Genomic DNA, 21320 nt, shown 5'->3' on the forward strand with positions numbered 1-21320 from the left:
TAAATGCTCTCCCTTATTTCGTAAATGTCCCAAAGGTTCTTTCAGATAGCTGGCCAGTAAACAGGAGGCATTAGATAATAACGCTGGATTCTAACAGTTCAGAGTGGGCAGCAGCCAAGAGAACCAGGATATATCCTTCCATTTCCCCAATTCTCTGACAGTCATTAAAATCTCTCTTGGAGGTGACACAATGTTAGATGCCAGAATTCTGAATGAGATCTGGTTCCTGCCCTTGGTTATTCCATCTAGTAAGGGAACACTTGCAAACAAGTAGTTATCATACTGTGGTAAGTGCTAGAACAGAGCTACTATGGAAGCCAGAGGAAGGCTGAAACCCTATTTGGGTTTACCTGGGAGATTTGACAAAGGAGGTGACACGAGGGGTTGTTTTTTTTTTTGTTTGTTTGTTTTTGAGATGGAGTCTCACTCTGCTGTCCAGGCTGGAGTGCAGTGGCACGATCTCGGCTCACTGCAAGCTCCGCCTCGCGGTTCACGCCAGAGGAAATTAAGAAGGAATAGTCAGGGAGGTAGGAGAACCAGGATTTTATTCCTCTCCTAGGATAGAGACCAACTCTACTGAAGAAGCAGGTCACATATGAGCATAGTTTTAGGTTTTAAAGAGGTGGTTAAAAACCAGCACACTTGGTTGATGGTGGTTGGTTCAGATGGAATTAGACTTTTGTTTTCACAAAACTTTAAGGACTAAATAGTCTTTACTTGCTGGGCTGGGCTAGGAAAAAAAGAGAACATTCACATTTCAACATTGGTAACATCTATCTGGTACTTACGAAATTCAGAATTGTCACTAAGTGTTGTGGGTTATACGAAGCTAGTTAGGACCAATTTTCATTTATCCTAGTGCGATAAATAACTTATAAAACTTACTGCACAGAGGGTTACAAGTGAAGAGTGCATATTACTTAATGTACAAAATTGATATCGTAGAAAGACTATGCTTTGGATTTCTTCTGTTTTGGGCTCCAGTCCTAGTTTTTGCCAGTTAATTTCTACCATGTGACCTTGGAAAAGGTTTTTCTGATCTTTTGGGTTTCTCATCTGTTAAAATAGGGATGATAATACTAATTTCTTGGGATTCATGAGAATATAAATGAGCTCTGGGCATATATTTGTCCTTTAATGTTTCGTTTTATTTTACTTTATTTTGAGGTGGAATCTTGCTCTGTTGCCCAGGCTGGGGTGCAGCGGCACGATCTCGCCTCACTGCAACCTCTGCCTCCCGGGTTCAAGCAATTCTTCTGCCTCAGCCTCCTGAGTAGCTGGGATTACAGGTGCACGCCACCATGCCTGGCTAATTTTTTCTGTATTTTTTTAGTAGAGATGGGGTTTCACCATGTTGGCCAGGCTGGTCTTGAACTCCTGACCTTGTGATCCGCCTGCCTCAGCCTCCCAAAGTGCTAGGATTACAGGCGTGAGCCACCGCACCCGGCCTATTTTATTTTTTAACTCTTTTCTCTCCTTTTGTTTTTTCTATCTCCTACTAGAAGGAACCTTTAATGTTTAGAAAAACGTTGATTTATATCTTATTTAAGCTTTATAATATCTTGAAGGACAGTATTACACAGATGAATAAATTTAGGCATAGAGACTTAAAATTACTGTCTAAGAGCCAGGCTCCAGATTTCTGGGTGAAGGTTTCACACTGTGTCACAGAAGAAAGTTTTAAAATCACGGTAGATGACTTGGGTTAAGTGAGATAATTGTGAAAATGCTTTAATTGTTAGTATCATTATTGTTGTTAGTTTTAGTTTCTGAAGTATAGTCACACACTTTAAGTGACATACATTTCCAGATCTCTGCACTGTGGAGAATTTCTTTTCCCCTTACTATGGGAGAAGTTTTTTTTTTTTTTTTTTTTTTTTTTTGAGACGGAGGCTCGCTCTGTCGCCCAGGCTGGAGTGCAGTGGTGCAATCTCGGCTCACTGCAAGCTCCGCCTCCCGGGTTCACGCCATTCTCCTGCCTCAGCCTCTCCGAGTAGCTGGGACTACAGGCGCCCGCCACCATGCCCGGCTAATTTTTTGTATTTTTAGTAGAGACGGGGTTTCACCGTGGTCTCGATCTCCTGACCTTGTGATCCGCCTGCCTCGGCCTCCCAAAGTGCTGGGATTACAAGCGTGAGCCACCGCGCCCGGCTTGGGAGAAGTTTTATGATATATAAGTCACATTGAAATTTTCATACAAAAATAATACAAAATAAAATAAAATACAAAAAATACAAGAAATAAATACAAAAATAATTTTTAAAATAGTACAAAATGATGATATTTTGTTAACACAGTGATTGGAAAATATGGGCTGAGGATTTGGGATTGTTTACCTAAGTAACGCTCTGAAGCAACCTCTTGGTTATATGTAGATTCAGCTTATTTATCCTTTTTAGTGGATGTTGTTCTTTTTTTTTTTTTTTTTTTTGAGACAGGGTCTTGCTTTGTTGCCCAGGCTAGAGTGCAGTGTGGTGAGATCAGGGCTCAGTGCAGCCTCCACCTCTCAGGCTCAAGTGATCTTCCCACCTTAGCCTCTCAAGTAGCTGGGACTAACAGGCATGTGCCACCATGCCTGGCTAATTTTTCAGTATTTTGAAGAGACAAGGTCTCACTATGTTGCCCAGGCTGGTCTCAACCCCCTGGCCTCGAGTGATCATCCCTCCTTGGCCTCCCAAAGTGCTGAGATTACAGGCTTGAGCCACCGTGCCTGGCCTACACTCAGTTTTTAAGTTACTTTTTAGAACAAAGTCCTAGAGTTGGAGTGGATAGTTTTTAGCCAGAACAAAAGAGTAATTGCTACTTCTGGACATGAACACTGTTAATTCAGAAAGTGAGTCAAGTCCGTCTGCTGGGAAATCACAAGTTTTGGCCACATTCATGCTGTTGAAATAATAAAATGTGTCCATGTGCTAACAGTGCTTATGGGAGCTACTGCCTTGTCTTGGGCTTGTTGGCAAGTGACGTAATACAAACCAGGGAAATGCACCAGCTTAAGCCTATTATACTGGTATTTTTCAGTGCCAGTTCCATGTTTAAGAGATCATGGTGGAAAGAATACTTCAGAGTGCATATCTGAGAACAGAAACATCCCAAGATCAAAAGTCACAAATGAACAATTATAGATTATAAGGAGTCTGTTGTGTTTTCTCAGTGTTCTTGAAAACAGCCAGTCTTTACTCCTTTTTCTAAGTAAGGTTGGCCCTTTCAGCTTCTGATAATTATATATTGAGCCATGTTGTGACTAGGTTGTATGGAATGCTAGAGCTCCTGTTTTTACTCTCATGGTTTTGATTGGAGTTGAAGCCTCTCTTGTATGGCTTCTACTGGTGGCATTTACTAATTTTCTGGCCTGGTAAATGGCTTGTGGTAGCTAAGAATGGTTATTCCAGGTTTTTGGAGACAGGGTCACCCATGCCAGAGTGCAGTTGGTACCATTGTGTAGCTTGCTCTAACCTCAAACTCCTGGGCTCAAGTGATCCTCCCATCTCAGCCTCCTGAGTAGCCAGGATTAAAGGTGCATGCCACCATGCCCAGCTAATTATTTTATTTATGTATTTATTTATTTATTTTTTTGGAGACGGAGTCTCACTCTGTCACCCAGGCTGGAGTCCAGTGGTGCCATGTTGGCTCACTGCAAGCTCCGCCTCCCAGGTTCATGCCATTCTCCTGTCTCAGCCTCCCAAGTAGCTGGGACTACAGGCGCCCGCCACACGCCCGGCTAATTTTTTGTATTTTTAGTAGAGAGGGGGTTTCACCGTGTTAGCCAGGATGGTCTCGATCTCCTGACCTCGTGATCCGCCCGCCTCGGCCTCCCAAAGTGCTGGGATTACAGGCGTGAGCCACCGCACCCGGCAATTTTTTTTTTTTTATAGAGATGGGGTTTTGCAATGTTTTCTAGGCTAGTCTCGAACTAGCTTCAAGCCATCCTCTTGCCCTGGCCTCCCAAAACGCTGGGATTTCAGGTGTGTGTCTTCTGAAAGTAGCCAGTTTGTTACTTCTAATGAAATATTTTTTCTTCCAGAGCTTCTCAGTTTCTGAAGTAAATTAGAATTAATCTCTGATTCTTTGTCTCTTTCAGGGCTTTTCATAATTTGACTTACTCTGCACACCCAACTATACCAACTGTTACTGCCTAACACAGCTCTCTTCTCCATTTGGACTGGTCTTAGCAACCTTAGCAACCCTTCCCCCTGTGTCCTGTGCCTTTGTTTACATTCTCTTTTCCAGGAATGCCCTCTCCCTTCCTGATTATTCAAATCTTTTTTTTTTGAAACAGACTCTCGCTGTGTTGCCCAGGCTGGAGTGCAGTGGCATGATCTTGGCTGACTGCAGCCTCCACCCCTGGGTTCAAGTGATTCTCCTGCCTCAGCCTCCTGAGTAGCTGGGATTACAGATGCATGCCACCACGCCCAGCTAATTTTTGTATTTTTTAATAGAGACGGGGTTTCACCATATTGGCCAGGCTGGTCTCAAACTCCTGACTTTGTGATCTGCCCGCCTCGACCTCCCAAAGTGCTGGGATTACAGGCATGAGCCATTGTGCCTGGCCACAGTAAAATCTTTAAAAGATTTTATTAAAGAAGTAAGATGTAATCCCAGCATTTTGGGAGGCCAAGGTGGGCGGATCACTTGAGGCCAGGAGTTCGAGACCAGTTAACACAGCGAAACCCTGTCTCTACTAAAAATACAAAAATTAGTCAGGCATGGTGGTGCAATCCCGTGGTCCCAGCTACTTGGATGGCTGAGGCACAAGAATTACTTGAACCTAGGAGACAGAGGAGACTGCATTAAGCCAAGATTGCACCACTGCACTCCAGCCTGGACAACAGAGCAAGACTTTATTGCAAAAAAAAGAAAAGGACTTTGTTCTAGAAAAGTCCTGGGATGAAGGGTAATTCTTTTTCAAGGCAAATCTTCTAGAGAAGAATTAGCAATGTTAGTATCTAAACTTAATTCCCTGTACCTGCCCAAAATGTTCTCAAATACAACCCTCTCTTCTTTAACAGTCATCCCTAGAGCTGGGCATAGTCTCAGTTTCTAAGAAGGCTGAAGTAGGAGGATCGCTTGAGTCCAGGAGTTTGAGGCTACAGTGAGCTATCACCCACTATACTCCAGCCTGGGCAACAGAGCAAGACCCTATCTCAAAAAAAAAAAAAAAAAAGCAAAAACGTCATCCCTTAATCTAACCTCATGACTCAATTACAATGCAGCTTCCCAGAGAGTAGATTTCCACTGTCATCCATCATTTACATAACCTCTTCATTAATCCTGCCCATCACATAGAACTCAAATTCTTCCTACTGGCATTCCAGACCCTCCTCTCCCTACCCCTAATCTCAATATCATTCTTTCAGTATTTCTAAGTGGCTCACCCATCTCCCTAATACCACTTTCCCCATCATAGTATCTGCTTATAGGTACTAGTAGAATATAGTGCACACAGTGAGCTTATTCATGATTGTTGACTGACTAAAAAGCACAGAAAAAAAAAATCACTTCCTATATGTCTCAATACAACATGTTCCTGCAGGTTGAAAACTATAAACTCTTCAAGCTAAAAACTTGAAAGCTAAAACTAAAACTTCAAGCTAAAACTAAAAACACTTCAAGCAAGCCCTTTCTTTTCATCAACACAAAGGAATTGTGTTTATTGTTCTGAATAAAAATCACTATAGAAATTTGCCATGGTAAGAGGGAATCCAACATAAATCTGGCAATGCTCTTGTCTAAAAGAAAGATGCTGACTGACCAATTATTTAATTAGTCTTAGGTGACTACTCAAATCATCCCTGATAATTGGAACATTCCTGATGGTTGACACGTGGTCATACAGAAGAAAGCAATTTTGAACAGAGAAAAATAAAAGCTTGTGCCCAATGAAAGCAGACTTACACTATAACACAATTTTAGGTAGCCACAGCAAGTGGAGGAGGATATCAGATCCCAGGTAAGCAAAAAAGATCCCATCCTTGGCCAGGTACGGTGGCTCACGCCTGTAATCCCAGCACTTTGGGAGGCCAAGGTGGGTGGATCACCTGAGGTCAGGAGTTTGAGACCAGCCTGGCCAACTTGGCGAAACCCCATCTTTACCAAAAATACAAAAATTAGCTGGGTGTGGTGGTGGGTGCCTGTAGTGCCAGCTACTTGGGAGGCTGAAGCAAGAGAATCGCTTGAACCCAGGGGGTGGAGGTTGTAGTGAGCCCAGATTGTGCCACTGTACTCCAGCCTGGGTGACAGAGTGAGACTCCATCTTAAAAAAAAAAAAGGTCCCATCCTTGCTCACTCCATTCTCTCCCAAGCATCTACCTGTTGGTCAGCTTGCCTCTCCATCCCCTGCCCCTACACACCCCCCACCCAACAATCACAGAAAGCATATTATCTAAAGCTCTGTATACTTTCCTGTATTTTTTACAATTTTCCACATTAATGTGTTCATAATATGAAAAGAAATTATTCAAAAATATAACTCAAAATCCGTGACTCTAAAAATAACATATGCACTGATATGCTCACCCCTTTGCCCCTTCTCTCAAGAGAAATTCCCTGCCAATTAATCCACATACATAAGAAGTATAAAAAGTCCCTACACTGAAAGAGCATGAAACTTCATTATGGAAATACAGTAGTCCCAGCTATTTGGGAGGCTGAGACAGGAGGATCGCGAGTCCAGGAGTTTGAGGCTACAGTGAGCTGTGATCACGCCATTGCACTTCAGCCTGGATGACAGAGGAAATACTAAATATTAGAGAAATCAGAGAAAGCCACATGAAGAATAAATTAATAAGTATTTATTGAATGTCCACCATGAACTAGGGAGTAGGTGATGTGCTGAGAAGACAAAGATATTGTCCTTGTATCTCTATGATCTTACTGTTTAATGGAGGAAACATATTGGCAAACTGACAGTTACTGTCTGTTGTAGGGAGGGCTATCATATAGATAAATGCTGGTGCTGTGGTAGTGAAGAGGAGTACCCAGTATAGCCAGAGTGTGAAAGTGTCCAGGAAGGCATCCAAGAGTAAGTGAAACCTGAACTGTTACCTAAAGGATGTGGGACCCTGAGCAAAAAGTTTGGGGAAAGAGCATTCTGGGCAGCGTGAACAGAAGTAAGGGGATGAGCAAGCTTGAGAGGGGGAATATTGGGCATTGATAAGGTTGGATCATAGGATGTGAGGGAAGGAGAGATGAGATGAGATAGGGAGAGTGGGCAGAACAAAAATGTTGACTGGCTTTATATGTCATATTGTATAGAGCCTGGACTTTATCCTAAAGGCTTTTGGGAGCCATTGAATAAAAGTAGGCAAGGAAGACTATGCTAAGATTTACATTTTAGGAGTGTGTTTCCTCTGGCAGCAGTGCCAAGGAAGGTAGGGGCATGGAGGAAAGACTAGTGGCGGACAAGTTAGGAAGCTGTCACAGAAATTTAGGCAGGGAGTGAAACTAAGGTTGTGAAAGTAGTAATGTAATAAAGCAGGCAAATCAAGAAATGTGAAGGGGTAACATCCATGTGTTTTGATGACTAATTGAATGTGGTATATGAGGGGGAGAGGGAAGAACCTAGGATGACTTGGAGGTTTCTGGCTTGAGTATTTGTGTGGGTGGGTTGTGTCATGAACTAAAATAGAGAATATAAGAGGAGGAAGGTTATTTTCTGTGAAGTGGTGGCAGTGATGGTCCAGGAGAAGATACTGAGTTTAATTTAGGTTACACTGCGGTCAAGGCTTCTGAGGGATGCTAGGTAGAGATGTCCAGGAGGTGGTTGGTTGTAATGAACATGAAACTTAGGAGAGTGATAGGTGAGAGGGTAAGAGAGTCATCAGCTTATCAAACCACAGCCATAGGAGGGGAGAAGGAGCTGGCTTTAGGAGTGTATGTATATTGAGACAAAAACTGGGGAACTCCAACGGGAGAGTGGTGTCAGAAGCAGAGAAAGAGGATCTCCTGAAGGAAATTGTCCACAGAAAGGGAGTGGCCAGAAAGGTAAGAGGAACAGGAGAGAAGTGAGTTTCAAGGAGTGTGTGACACACAGTGTAGATTATGCAGAGGTCAAATAAGACAAAGACTACAGATGTCTGAAATAAAGGTTACCGCTACTGGAACATTTTCAGTGGAGTTGTGGGAAGTGAATGGAAAGTGCAGAAGAGGAGTCAGTGACCTTTGGAACTTGGACTTTGAAGGAAGAGAGAGGAGGAAGACAGGTGAAGAAAGGTGGGGAGAGTTTTGTTTATATATTGTAACACAGGAGGGACTTGAGCATGTTTATTTTAAGTGCTGTTTTGAAAGAGCCAGTAGAGAAGGAAGATATAATACAATTCAAAGAAGGGGAGAAAAATTGATGGAGCATGGGATCAAGAGTCAAAAGTTGTGTCTTTTAGAAAGATCAGAGGGTTAAAAAGTACAAATGCAGGTGATTAAGTTGGTTGGTTAGAGATGTAGGAACTTGAGGGAATTTCTCCTGATGCTCATATTCTCTCTATGAAGTAGGAGGTGAAGTTATTTGCTGAGAGTCAGGAGGAAGGAGAGAAGGGGTGTGTGTGTGTGTGTGTGTGTGTGTGTGCGCGCGCGCGCGCGTGTGTGTGTATGTGTGTGTGTGTGTGTGTTTTCCCTCTAGCCCTAGAAGCACTCAACAACCTGATTGTAATAGATTCCAAGGCAGACAGGTAGATTGATCTAGGATCAGAATTTTCCAGCATAGTTTTGACAGAAGAATATGGGGTCCCTGTAGTTTGTCTAAAAATGTAGCATCAGTTTGATTATTGATTGTTTGTACGTATTGTTCTCTGGCTGGCTTGTATTTTGGCTCTTCAGTGAAATTGTCTACTCCTCTGGGAAGAAGCACATATGTAACTTTTGCATTCCTGCCTGTCATTTAGCAAAATGCTACGCAGAAATTAATTCTTACATTTTTGTTGAGATAATTTGACTTTTGGACAGGACATCTTGACTCTTGACATAGAGAGAGGCTTTCCTCACTTATGGTCTTTAATCCCCATCTCATTATCTGACATGGATAGTGGAGGATTCATTGGTTTGAGAGTGAACTCCAGGCCTAGCTTCTTCATTAGTCTTAACAGGTTAGCTTTACTACTCTCCCCAGGGCAGTTGAGCTTAGAAACATTTTTGAGCTTTGCTTTCCATGAAGGTTACGTAGTTAGTATACCCAGTTCTATTTGTACTAGGCTTGTGAAGACCTGGGTGTTTACAAGACTGGACAGAGGGGCTATTGTGGAAAATGCAGCCTCCTTCTTGTTTGTTTTGGCAGGCAGGCAATGAAGGAGATAGATTTGTTCTCATGACTCAGAGCCCTACCTGCCTTACCTTAACAGGTTCAGTATAACCACCACCTGTCAGATGTGATAGTGTCCTTCAGAGTTTATCTGACCTTTATATCTAAAAAGAATATTAGTTACCCTTTGTCCTCTACTTGCTTGGTTTTTTTTCACCTTTATTCCAGTGTAGAGGATATTTCCTAATGTGTTAGGGCCAGCTCAGAATTGATGTAGTTCTTTCCCATTGGCACATTCCACATCTTTGGTTGTTTATTGCCATGTTCCCCGTAGTGTGGCTTGTTTTGCGCTCCTTGTTTTGTGAAGCTGGACTCTTATCAGATAAACTTGCCATGAGTCACACTGGGGAGTGGAAGTATGTCTCCACTAATTTGGAGAATCTTTGATCTTGTTTCACTCCCTGGTTTGGCTTGTCCGGTACAATTTGTATCTCAACCTGCAAGAGGTGTGTGTGTGTGTGTGTTTGTGTGTGTGTGTGTGTGTGTGTATGTGTGTGTACTTGGGTGTCCCTTGCCTGTGGCTTCACCTATTGCCATGAATGGTTGACTTTAGGGCATGCCCCTTTGTGTATACAGAGTTCCTCTACTATTGTTATCACCATCAGCAAAAATGTCTGTTAAGAGCCTCTTTGAATGTAGTATATAGTATGTAACACTGAGAGTTCATAAACCCTCTGTCCTCTAGGGATTTACAGTATATAATACACATTACAAATGACAAAAGACAATAAAGAATGTGTAAGCAGTTGAACAAATAATGGATGATTGCTCCTCATTTAGCTATCATATTCACAGTAGAAGATATCCTAAAAAGACATGTAGTCAGTGAGGAAGAGGATTAACAGAGACAAGATCATTTTCAGCTCCAACTAAGATGGCAGAGAGCTGCCACCTGTGGCCCTTTGGTGCCAGGTAATTTCTCTCTGATACCGTTTTTAGTCTTGCAGGACCTTTTTGCCATATTATCTATACATATGGGGCAGGATCCTAACAGGACCCTTGCTCTCTAGTGGTAACCTGTCACTGAAGTGGGAGGCTCCAGTTTCCAGCAGGGAGAGTGCCTGGAAGGCTTGGCTCTTCTGGTACAGTTATCTTTGTAACTTGAGGAAATTTATTCCAGACCTACTACAAACATTCGTGTGCTCACAAGCACCACAGACAGAGCAGCAGCCAAGGCAAGCTGCAGCCTGAGCATGGGTCAGTGTAGGGTTGGAAAGCAGCTAACTGACTTGGCCTGAGTCACCTCTAGAGGGGAAGAATGTAGCACTTGTCCCAGCCTTTGTTGGTTAGTTTCCCAAATGGAAAACAGGGACCAGAGTAGGTAGGGTACTTTGAGGTCCTCATACCTTTCAGAGGACTGGATCCTTGTTTTCATTCTTGTTCTTATTGTTAATAAGTGTAATAATAGTATTCATATAATACTGCCATTATTAGGAAGAATGAGGAACTGCCAAAGGGCTGGAAATTTTCTTTACTTTCCCTGTGGGAGAGAAAGATAGATGGAGCATTAGGTGCCCATCTCTCAGGCCTCCTCTCTCTGATTATCCTGTGGGAAGTACCTGGAAAGCAGTGAGGCATTGGAGGGAATGGTCTAGGCCTTGGCATGAATATGTGGTCATGAAGGCATAAGACAAAATATCTTGTGTAGCTGTAGCACAGGTGCTGTGGTAAGAGGAAATAGGTTTGGGGGCAGTATTAAGGGGGCTAATAAATGCAGAAAATAGTATTTGTTGCTGTCGTTAGTTGCTTTGCTTTGCCTCGCCTGTATGTATTGTCTGATAGCAGAGCTGAAACCCCGGCATCCTTTTGTCTCCTCCTCCTCCTCCTCTTGATTATTTTCTGACTTATAAAGATGTATAATATCTTCAATAAATAGGCTTGTGATGATATGGAAAGTTAAATAAATAAAAGTTCTAGAAATTGGAAAACTAAATGGTGATTTCATTTGGTCTTTAAATATAACAAGTGTTAGCCGGGCGCGGTGGCTCACGCTTGTAATCCCAGCACTTTGGGAGGCTGAGGCGGGCGGATCACGAGGTCAGGAGATCGAGACCACGGTGAAACCCCGTCTCTACCAAAAATACAAAAAAAAAAAATTAGCCGGGCGTGGTGGCGGGCGCCTGTAGTCCCAGCTACTCGGAGAGGCTGAGGCAGGAGAATGGCATGAACCCGGGAGGAGGAGCTTGCAGTGAGCCGAGATCGCGCCACTGCACTCCAGCCTGGGCGACAGAGCAAGACTCCGTCTCAAAAAAAAAAAAAAATAAAATAAATAAATATAACAAGTGTTATAGGCCATGGTGGCTCACACCTGTAATCCCAGCACTTTGGGAGGCCAAGGTGGGCAGATCACCTGAGATCAGGAGTTCGAGACCAGCGTGACCAACATGGAGAAACCCCGTCTGTACTAAAAATACAAAATTAGCTGGGCGCGGTGGCGCATGCCTGTAATCCCAGCTACTCGGGAGGCTGAGGCAGGAGAATCACTTGAACTGGGGAGGCGGAGGTTGCGGTGAGCCGAGATCGCACCATTGCATTCCAGCCTGGGCAACGAGAGCGAAACTCCAAAAAAAAAAAAAAAAAACAACCAAAAAAACAAACAAGTGTTGTAATTGTAATTCTTGTAATTCCTTAAGCCAAAACTCCCTTATAAAGTTTCTTAGTTTTTTTGTTGTTGTTGTTGTTGTTGTTGTTACTTTTTGTGTGTATTTGTTTGAACTTCCCAGCTGTATTGTGATCTTTTTGAAGGTCTAGATTGTGTCAGATGAGATGCATATGATGCACTTCATGAATTGAGCTACTTTGCAAATGATGCTGGTTGTTTTATTTCTTAGTGTTTTCAGCAACTTCCAGCACCTTTCACAATGTTTTTTTCCACGTGGTTATCCCACAGGTGTTGCATAATTGATATGTCTAAAAGGGGCATTGTTGTCTCCCTCCCTGCTCCTGGACCTGCCTCTTCTCCTATGTTCCCGATTTTAGTGAATGCTTTTCCCGTCCATCCAGTGGAGAAATTCTAAATACTGAATGCTTTGTGTATACTAAATATATATTCTGTCCATTTCATAGTTTAAAGTGTTGCTATCAGATGGAGAATTGTAATGTGCAGAATATAATAGAGCCTCTTTTTTTTTTTTTTTTTGAGATAGAGTTTCGCTCTTGTTGCCCAGGCTGAAGTGCAATGGCATGATCTCCGCTCACCGCAACCTCCACCTCCCAGGTTCAAGCGATTCTCCTGCCTCAGCCTCCCGAGCAGCTGGGATTACAGGCATGCGGCACCACGCTTGGCTAATTTTGTATTTTTTAGTAGAGACAGGGTTTCTCCATGTTGGTCAGGCTGGTCTCAAACTTCTGATCTCAGGTGATCCGCCTGTCTTGGCCTCCGAAAGTGCTGAGATTACAGGCGTGAGCCACTGCGCCTGGCCAATAAAGCCTCTTTATACCATTTTCTAATTTCTACTTCATAGAATTTTAAAACTACATAAGCCTTTAACCTCTGTTTCTCAAATTCACTTTCCCCTTTGGAATGTTATAATTCTACTTCACCTGACTCCTGGAACTCCCTGTTATCATGTAACATATTTTATTTATTTTGGTTGTTGTCTGAGTCTTCCTACTACAATGCAAACTTTTTTTTTTTTTGAGACTGAGTCTCACTCTTGGCCAGGCTGGAGTGCAGTGGTGCTATCTCTGCTCACTGCCACCTCTGCCTTCTGGGTTCAAGAGATTCTCCTGCCTCAGCCTCCCGAGTAGCTGGGATTACAGGTGTGCACCACCACACTTGGCTAATTTGTGTATTTTAGTAGACACAGGGTTTCACCATGTTGGCCAGGCAGGTCTCGAACTCCTGACTTCATGATCTGCCCGCCTTGGCCTCCCAAAGTGCTGGGATTACAGGTGTTAGCCACCACACCCGGCCAACAACGCAAACTTCTTTTAAAAATTTGTTTTTAAATTTTTTGTGGGTACATAATAGGTGTATATATTTATGAGGTACATGAGGTGTTTTGATACAGGCATGCAATATGAAATAAGCACATCATGGAGAATGGGGTGTCTATCCCCTCAAGCATTTATCTTTATGTTGCAAACAATCTAATTATACTCTAAGTTATTTTAAAATGTACAATTAAGTTATTATTGACTATAGTCACCCTTTTGTGCTATCAAATAGTAGGTCTTATTCTAACTATTTTTTAAAAATGTGGAACACTTCACGAATTTGTGTGTCATCCTTGTACAGGGGCCTCCCTAACCTCTCTATTGTTCCAATTTTAGTATATGTGCTGCTGAAGTGAGCACTAGAATGCAAACTTCTTAACAGTAGAGGTTTTTATTTGTGTATTAACTGATTTCTCTAGCACCTAGAAGAGTGTCTGGTATAAAGTAGCTGCTCCAATAAATATTGAATGAATGAATTGGAAATGTTAAGTTAGTTCACTCTTGTTCCCCATAAGGAAAAGAGGCGTGGAAAGGAACAATAACTTGCTCAAGTAAAAGCCATATCTCCTTACCAGGTAAGTGGGTTTTAAAAAAATTTAAATAAAACGATGCTTAATCACAGTTCGTTTATGTGATTTGGTACTAATGTGTATTATGGACTTAACTGTATTATCTCTATGAAAAGGGACGGGGAAGCAAAAGGGAAGAAGCTAATGTATATAGAGTCCTTACTATATGCTGGGTGTTTTGTTTTATCTATTTTATTTATTTATTTATTTATTTTTTTGAGACAGAGTCTTGCTTTGTCGCCTGGTCTGGAGTGCGGTGGCGCGATCTCGGCTCACTACAACTTCGCTTCCCGGGTTCAAGCGATTCTTGTGCCTCAGCCTGCTGAGTAGCTGGGACTACAGGCGCGTGCCACCACTCCCTGCTAACTTTTTATATTTTTAGTAGAGACAGGGTTTTGCCATTTTGGCCAGGCTAGTCTCGAACTCCTGACTTCAGGTGGTACGCCCGTCTCGGCCTCCCAAAGTGCTAGGATTATAGGCGTGAGCCACCGCGCCAGGCCAGTCTTATTTAATTGTCATAAATGATATCCTATGATAGTCCAGTAACCTTATTAGATTTTACAGATGAGGGAACTGAGGCTTAAAGAACCTAAATCACTTCCCGGAGGGTCACACAGCTAGTAAGTGACTGAACTGGGTTTCGAACCCAGGCCTGATTAACTCCATTTGGCCCTCTTTTACCTTAAGGCACAGGAAAATTTTGGATTTGTGGTCTGGGTTGCTTTAAGATTCCCAGATCAGACTACTCTTGAAAATGGTCTGATTCGAACTACTCAAGTAGAGTTACAAAAATTGTTTACCTTAAGACAACCCCATGGAGCAGTGAGGTTGTGTCTGTAGCGCTCTTGAGTAAAAAAAAAAAAATCCTGTGTTGCACATACTCCCACTCAGTTGTATCATATGTAATTCACATTTCAGACTTTCTTTTTAAACAGGGATCCAGAACAACTATAGAAAGGTGATTATGTAACATACTTGTACAGTGCAGCCACTTCTGTGTTTGGTAATATTCTTTTTTTTTTTTTTGAGATGGAGTATTGTTCTGTCACCCAGGCTGGAGTACAGTGGCGCGATGTCAGCTCACTACAACCTCTGCCTCCTGGGTTCAAGCAATTCTCTACCTCAGCCTGCTGAGTAGCTGTGATTACAGGTGCCCACTACCACGCCTGGCTAATTTTTTGTATTTTTAGTAGAAATGAGGTTTCACCATCTAGGCCAGGCTGGTCTTGAACTCCTGACCTCATGATCCACCCGCCTCAGCCTCCCAAAGTGCTGGGATTACAGGCGTAAGCCACTGTGCTCCGCCGGTAGTACTCTTAAGCACTAAGAGCACAAACAAAAACTATGTCTAAAATGTAGGGCAGGTAGAGCAGGTGAGGACTAAACCCAGCTGAAATTAGCAGTTTCAGTAGTAAGTGGGCAGATCATAATTACCTGTGTTGCTCAGAGACCTAAGCTGAGAGTGGGGGTGGGGAAAGGTCACACCCATTATCTTTGGAGAAATGATGGGAGTAAATAACCCATAGTTTCCAGTTTATTCCAGAAGCATTCTCGCCAGAGTCACAATGTTGAAGTGATTTTGAGTTGGACCTTGTTACCCCAAATCATCCAAGGTTAACATAGTTTCCTTAGATACCACAGCCCCTGAACGCCGTTAGCTTCCTCTTAGGTAGCCTTGTGTAGCCTACCTTAGAAAGGAGGGTGGGGTCTGGGAGGGGAGAGAAGGGAATAGTGAAAGTAGCAGAGAAACAAAGGACTAATTAGGAGGTTCCTGAGTCATCTGGGAGTAGATCTTTTTCATTATCTGATCACTGAGATCAAGGATGGAGGTGGTGATCCAGGAGGAGGAGAAGTTGTAGTAATCAGCAGCAGAATAGAATAACTTGGCAGTCAGTGGTGGTCCAAGGACCAGCAGCATCTGACAGCTTGTTAGAAATATATATATATATATATATATATATATTTTTTTTTTTTTTAATAGAGTCTCGCTCTGTCGCCCAGGCTGGAGTGCAGTGGTGTGATGACAGCTCACTGCAGCCTCAATCTCCCCAGGCTTAGGTGATCCTCCCACCTCAGCCTCCCAAATAGCTGGGACTACAGGCTCGTGCCACCATGCCTGGCTAATTCTTGTATTTTTTTTTTTTTTTTTGTCTGAGGCAGAGTCTTGTTCTGTCACCCAGGCTGAAGTGCAGTGGCGTGATCTTGGCTCATTGCAACCTCTGCCTCCCGGGTTCAAGCAATTCTCCTGCCTCAGCCTCCTGAGTAGCTGGGATTATAGGCACGTGCTACCACGCCTGGCTAATTTTTTTGTATTTTTATTAGAGATGGGGCTTCACCGTGTTGGCCAGGCTGGTCTCAAACTGGCTGGTCTCAAACTCCTGACCTCATGATCCGCCTGCCTTGGCCTCCCAAAGTGCTGGGATTACAGGCGTGAGCTACTGCGCCCGACCAATTCTTGTATTTTTTTTTTGTAGAGATGGGGCTTTGCCATGTTGCCCAGGCTGGTCTCAAGCTCCTGAGCTCAAGCGATCCGCCCACCTTGGCCTCCCAAAGTGCTAGGATTACAGGCATGAGCCACCACGCCAGGCCCCCAGGTGGTTCTTTAATTCGATTCTGTGCCCATTAAAGTTTGAGAAGCACCAAGTTTGTGATTATGTGGTTAGTGCAAGGGGCTTTGGAGTTGGACAGACCTGGGATTGAAACCTGGTTTGGCCATTTACTACCTGTGTGACTTTAGATAAATTATTTGAACTCTCTGTGACAGTTTCTCATATGTATAATAGGGGAACTCTCTATTTCATAGGGTTGTTGGGGAGAGTAAATGACATGGTGCATTTTGCAACTATCTTAGATTTAATGAAATTTAGTAATGTCTGTATCATATTAAGCACTGAGTCTGGCGCAGCCTAGCATACTCAATAAGTGTTATTACTAATATGGCTGGGCGCCGTGGCTCACGCTTGTAATCCCAGCACTTTGGGAAGCCGAAGTGGGCGGATCACGAGGTCAGGAGATCAAGACCACGGTGAAACCCCGTCTCTACTAAAAATACAAAAAATTAGCCGGGCGTGGTGGCGGGCGCCTGTGGTCCCAGCTACTCGGAGAGGCTGAGGCAGGAGAATGGCATGAACCCGGGAGGCGGAGCTTGCAGTGAGCCGAGATTGCGCCACTGCACTCCAGCCTGGGCGACAGAGCGAGACTCCATCTCAAAAAAAAAAAAAAATTAAAAATAAAATAAAATAAAATAAAGTGTTATTACTAATAATTAAATTAGGCAAATTTATAGGAATAAAGAGGCTTTCTCCTCTTCCTCTTTTTCTCTTTCATTATCTCTCAATGAGTACATTTGTCTGCAGTTTTATAAAGCTGTATTGTGTGTGTACACTCTTTGGTGTTTTGCCTAGCATTATTTAATGGTAGTTATAGCAGCATCATTAACACATCTTGTACTTATTAATGTGCCAGGCATAATTTTTATGTACTTTATGCATATATTATTTCATTCAGTCCTTAGAGCAACCATGTGAAATAAATATTATTATCTCCATTTTCAGATGAAGAAACAGAACAAACAGGTAAGTGACTTGCCTGAGATCACATAACCAGTCAGTGGCAGAATCAGGATTTGAACTGAGACACTCTGATTCCAGCATCTGTGCTCTATTTTCATGTATTGCTATTGCTCTCAAACTTACGTGGTGTGATGGAAATCAGGAAACTTTGTTTGGATACTTGATTCTGCCACTAATTTATTTGTGACCTTGGTCAGGTCACTTGTCGTCTTTGGGCCTATTTCCTTATTATAAAAATGGAGGGATTATCAAACTCAAAAGCAATTAAACAAAAAAAGACAAAAAATGAAAAAAGAAAAAAACACAAAAATGGAGGGATTAGATGAGATTTGTAAAGTCTCTTCAGTGATTCATTCAACATATAGTGATTTCAAGCAAAGGTTGGAAGAAAATTTTATATAGGGAATTGGTTCAAATGTACTTGTTCAAGCAGGTTGGTGTCATTAAGAACAAGGGGTTTGAATCTTGACTCAGCCACTTCCTGGCTATATTACCTTGGGCAACTTACTTAACCTTTCTAAACATTGATTTCCTCATTAGTAGTGGGGAGAATGGTTCATACCTTACAGGGATATTGAGGTTTGAATAAGATAATAAGTATTAGCACCTAGCATATGTGAAACACACAGTGGATACTCAATATCCGTGAGTTGTCTTTTCTTCCTTCCATTCATTCAGGAGGTGCTTAGGGAAGCAGATATACCAGATTCAAAAGGATTTAGACCCTCACTTGGTCCTTATGTCCTTTTCCGTAATGGTATTCTCACCTTTGGGAAATGAGAATTAGTAGGGAAGGAAGTGTGCATATAGCCAGGTCCTGTCTGTTTTTAAATAATCCATCTTTTGATTTTAGATTAAAATTTCTTTTTACAATATATAATTTAGGCCGGTAATCCCAGCACTTTGGGAGGCCTAGGTGGGCGGATCGCCTGAGGTAAGGAGTTGAAGACCAGCCTGGCCAACGTTAGTGAAACCCCGTCTCTACTAAAAATACAAAAATTAGCTAGTCGTGGTGGCATGCGCCTGTAATCCCAGCTACTTGGAAGGCTGAGGCAGGAGAATCGCTTTAACCCAGGAGGCGGAGGTTGCAGTGAGCTGAGATTGTGCCACTGCACTCCATCCTGGGCGACAGTGTAAGACTCTGTCTCAAACAAAACAAAACAAAGCAAACAACAGCAAAAACATATAATTTATGATAGGATAAATGCAATTTTTTTTGACCAGCCTGGGCAACATAGTGAGACCCTGTCTCATAATAATAATAATAATAATGAAGTACCACAAACTGGGTGGCTTAAACAACAGATATTTATTGTCTTATAGTTCTGGAGGTGAGAAGTCTGAAATCAAGTTGTCAGCAGAGTTGATTCCTTCTGAAGGCTGTGAGGGAGAACCTGTTCCATGCATCTCTTCTAGTTTCTGGTTGCCTCAGATGTTCCTTGGCTTGTAAATGATGTTCTTTCACCGCCTTCACATCTGTATATGTCTGTCCGTGTTCAAATGTCCCCTTTTTATAACACTAGTCATATTAGGCTGGAGCCTTTTCGAATGACCTCATCTTAACTTGATCATTTGTAAAGGCCCTATTTCCAGATAAAGTCACATTCATAGTCCCTGGGGGTGAGGACTTCTTTCTGGGGGATACAATTCATCCTATAACAAATGGTTTAGGGCCGAGCACGGTGGCTCACGCCTGTAATCCCAGCATTTTGGGAGGCCGAGGCAGGCGGATCACCTGAGGTCAGGAGTTCGAGACCAGCCTGGCCAACATGGTGAAACCCTGTCTCTACTAAAAATACAAAAAAATTAGTTGGGTGTGGTGGCGGGTGCCTGTAATCCCAGTTACTTGGGAGGCTGAGGCAGGAGAATCACTTGAGCTTGGGAGGCAGAGATTGCGGTGAGCCGAGATTGTGCCACTGCACTCCAGCCTGGGCAACAGAGCAAGACTCTGTCTCCAAAAAAAAAAAGAAACAAAACAAAAAACAAAAAAATCAAAACAAATGGTTTAGTCACTTTGTAAGCTGGACAGAGGAGTGAACATATGTGAAATTAACTTTCTTTGGTCTTTTAAGATTTATTACTAAGAGAATCTTAGTATAGAGTTAAAACTCTCCTTGTCCTGTTGGTCAGGTGCCTTGGCTCAAGCCTGTAATCCCAGCACTTTCGGAGGGTGAGGGAGGTGTATCACCTGAGGTTGGGAATTTGAGACCAACATGGTGAAACCTCGACTCTACTAAAAATAACAGATTAGCTGGGCGTGGTGGTACATGCCTGTAATCCCAGCTACTTGGGAGGCTGAGGCAGGAGAATTGCTTGGGCCCAGGAGGCAGTGATTGCAGTGAGCTGAGATCACGCCACTGCACGCCAGCCTGGACGACAGAGCAAGAGACTCTATCTCAAAAAGAAAACAAAAGCTCTTCTTGTCCTAATTCTGCATTTTTATTTTTGGCAGTGTTTAGGAAAGAGCTGAGGTGGACCTGGTGTGTAGTTTTGGTGGGAGTTCCTTCCTTTTCTGGGCTGAATGATTTAATAATAATATAATAGCGGCTTTCATTAATTTCTTACTATGTGCCAGGAATGGACTGTGTTAAGCACTTTATATACATTAACCCACTTAATTCTCATGATAACCCTGTGAAATAGATTATCTCATTTTGCAGAGGAGAAAAGTAGGGCTTAGCCAGTGAAATAACTTGCTCAAGTTCTCTCACCTAGTAAATGGCAGAGCAGTCATTTATGTGTAGCTCTGTTGGACTTCAGAACTCCAGCTCTTAACTCAGTATATACTTTTCCTTCACTTCCTTGAATAGAACTGTCTGGCTTGAGTCTCCTTTTCTCTAAAAACTCCTAGTTCTGGAATGGTGCCAACTAAAGGGGTCAGGGAAGTGACCTTTACTTGTGTTCCTTTGAGCTCTTATTGTTTTCAGTGGGAAAGAGAATGTGAAGTCGGTTGACATTTCTTACCTACTGGTTGCAGTCTTGCCATGGGGCTCTAGTCAGATGTGAGACGTTGTAAGTTACTAAAAAAAAAAAAAATGTCCTAGCGATTAAGAGGAAAAAACATAGGCCTGCTGTGTTTATGTAACTCTCTTTTGTATTATTACAAAATTAAACATGTTCACTGTAATAGATTTAAGCAGAAATTACAAAGAAAAATGTAAAAATTCTCTTTTCTAGTCCTTATTTTCTCCACCTAGGCCCACTGGTCAGGGTAACCACTGTTCAAGCTTCGGTTTGTATCCTTCCAGGTTTTTTCTTGCCAGGCTTGCTTTGGAACTGCACCTTTACATCCTTTATTCCTTTATGTTGGTTGTGTCTCTTCTTGACTTATGAGCCCTACCTCTTCTTTATTTTTATTACCATACATCTGGCTTACATTTTTATTTTTTATTTTTTTTTAGAGACAGGGTCTTGCTACATTGCTCAGGCTAGTGTGCAGTGGCTGTTCACAGGCACCATCATAGTACAGTGCAGCCTCAAACTCCTGGTCTTAAGCAGTGCCCCCTGAGTAGCTGAGACTACAGGACTGCACCACTGCACTGGGCTGCCTTACTTTTGAGTCTCCCTTTGATACTTAAGAGTTCTGCCATAGGGCCAGGCACGGTGGCTCACGCCTGTAATCCCAGCACTTTGGGATGCTGAGGCTGGCGGATCACGAGGTCAGAAGATCGAGACCATCCTGGCTAACACGGTGAAACCTTGTCTCTACTAAAAATACAAAAAATTAGCCAGGTGTGGTGGCGGGTGCCTGTAGTCCCAGCTTCTCGAGAGGCTGAGGCAGGAGAATGGCATGAACCCAGGAGGCGGAGCTTGCAGTGAGCCGAGATCACGCCACTGCTCTCCAGCCCGGGTGACGGGGTGAGACTCCGTCTCAAAAAAAAAAAAAAAAAAGATTTCTGCTATTGCACCCTTTTCTGTAGTCTTTCCCTCACCTCCTGGTAAAATTTGACT

General features: G+C 42.8%; 1 protein-coding gene and 1 non-coding gene across 14 annotated transcripts in view; one reads left to right on the forward strand and one right to left on the reverse strand.

Moving 5' to 3' along the window:
• Positions 1-21320, forward strand: part of LOC116472985 (microtubule-actin cross-linking factor 1, isoforms 1/2/3/4/5) — a 404777-nt gene that overhangs the window by 25474 nt on the left and 357983 nt on the right. The gene's annotated exons all lie outside the window — the stretch shown is intronic.
• Positions 13485-13588, reverse strand: LOC116473943 (U6 spliceosomal RNA). The gene has a single exon (XR_004249504.1). It is a non-coding gene; the product is annotated as a U6 spliceosomal RNA (small nuclear RNA).

This window comes from Hylobates moloch, unplaced genomic scaffold (genome assembly GCF_009828535.3).
Source record: "Hylobates moloch isolate HMO894 unplaced genomic scaffold, HMol_V3 SCAFFOLD_8, whole genome shotgun sequence".
NCBI lineage: Eukaryota > Metazoa > Chordata > Mammalia > Primates > Hylobatidae > Hylobates > Hylobates moloch.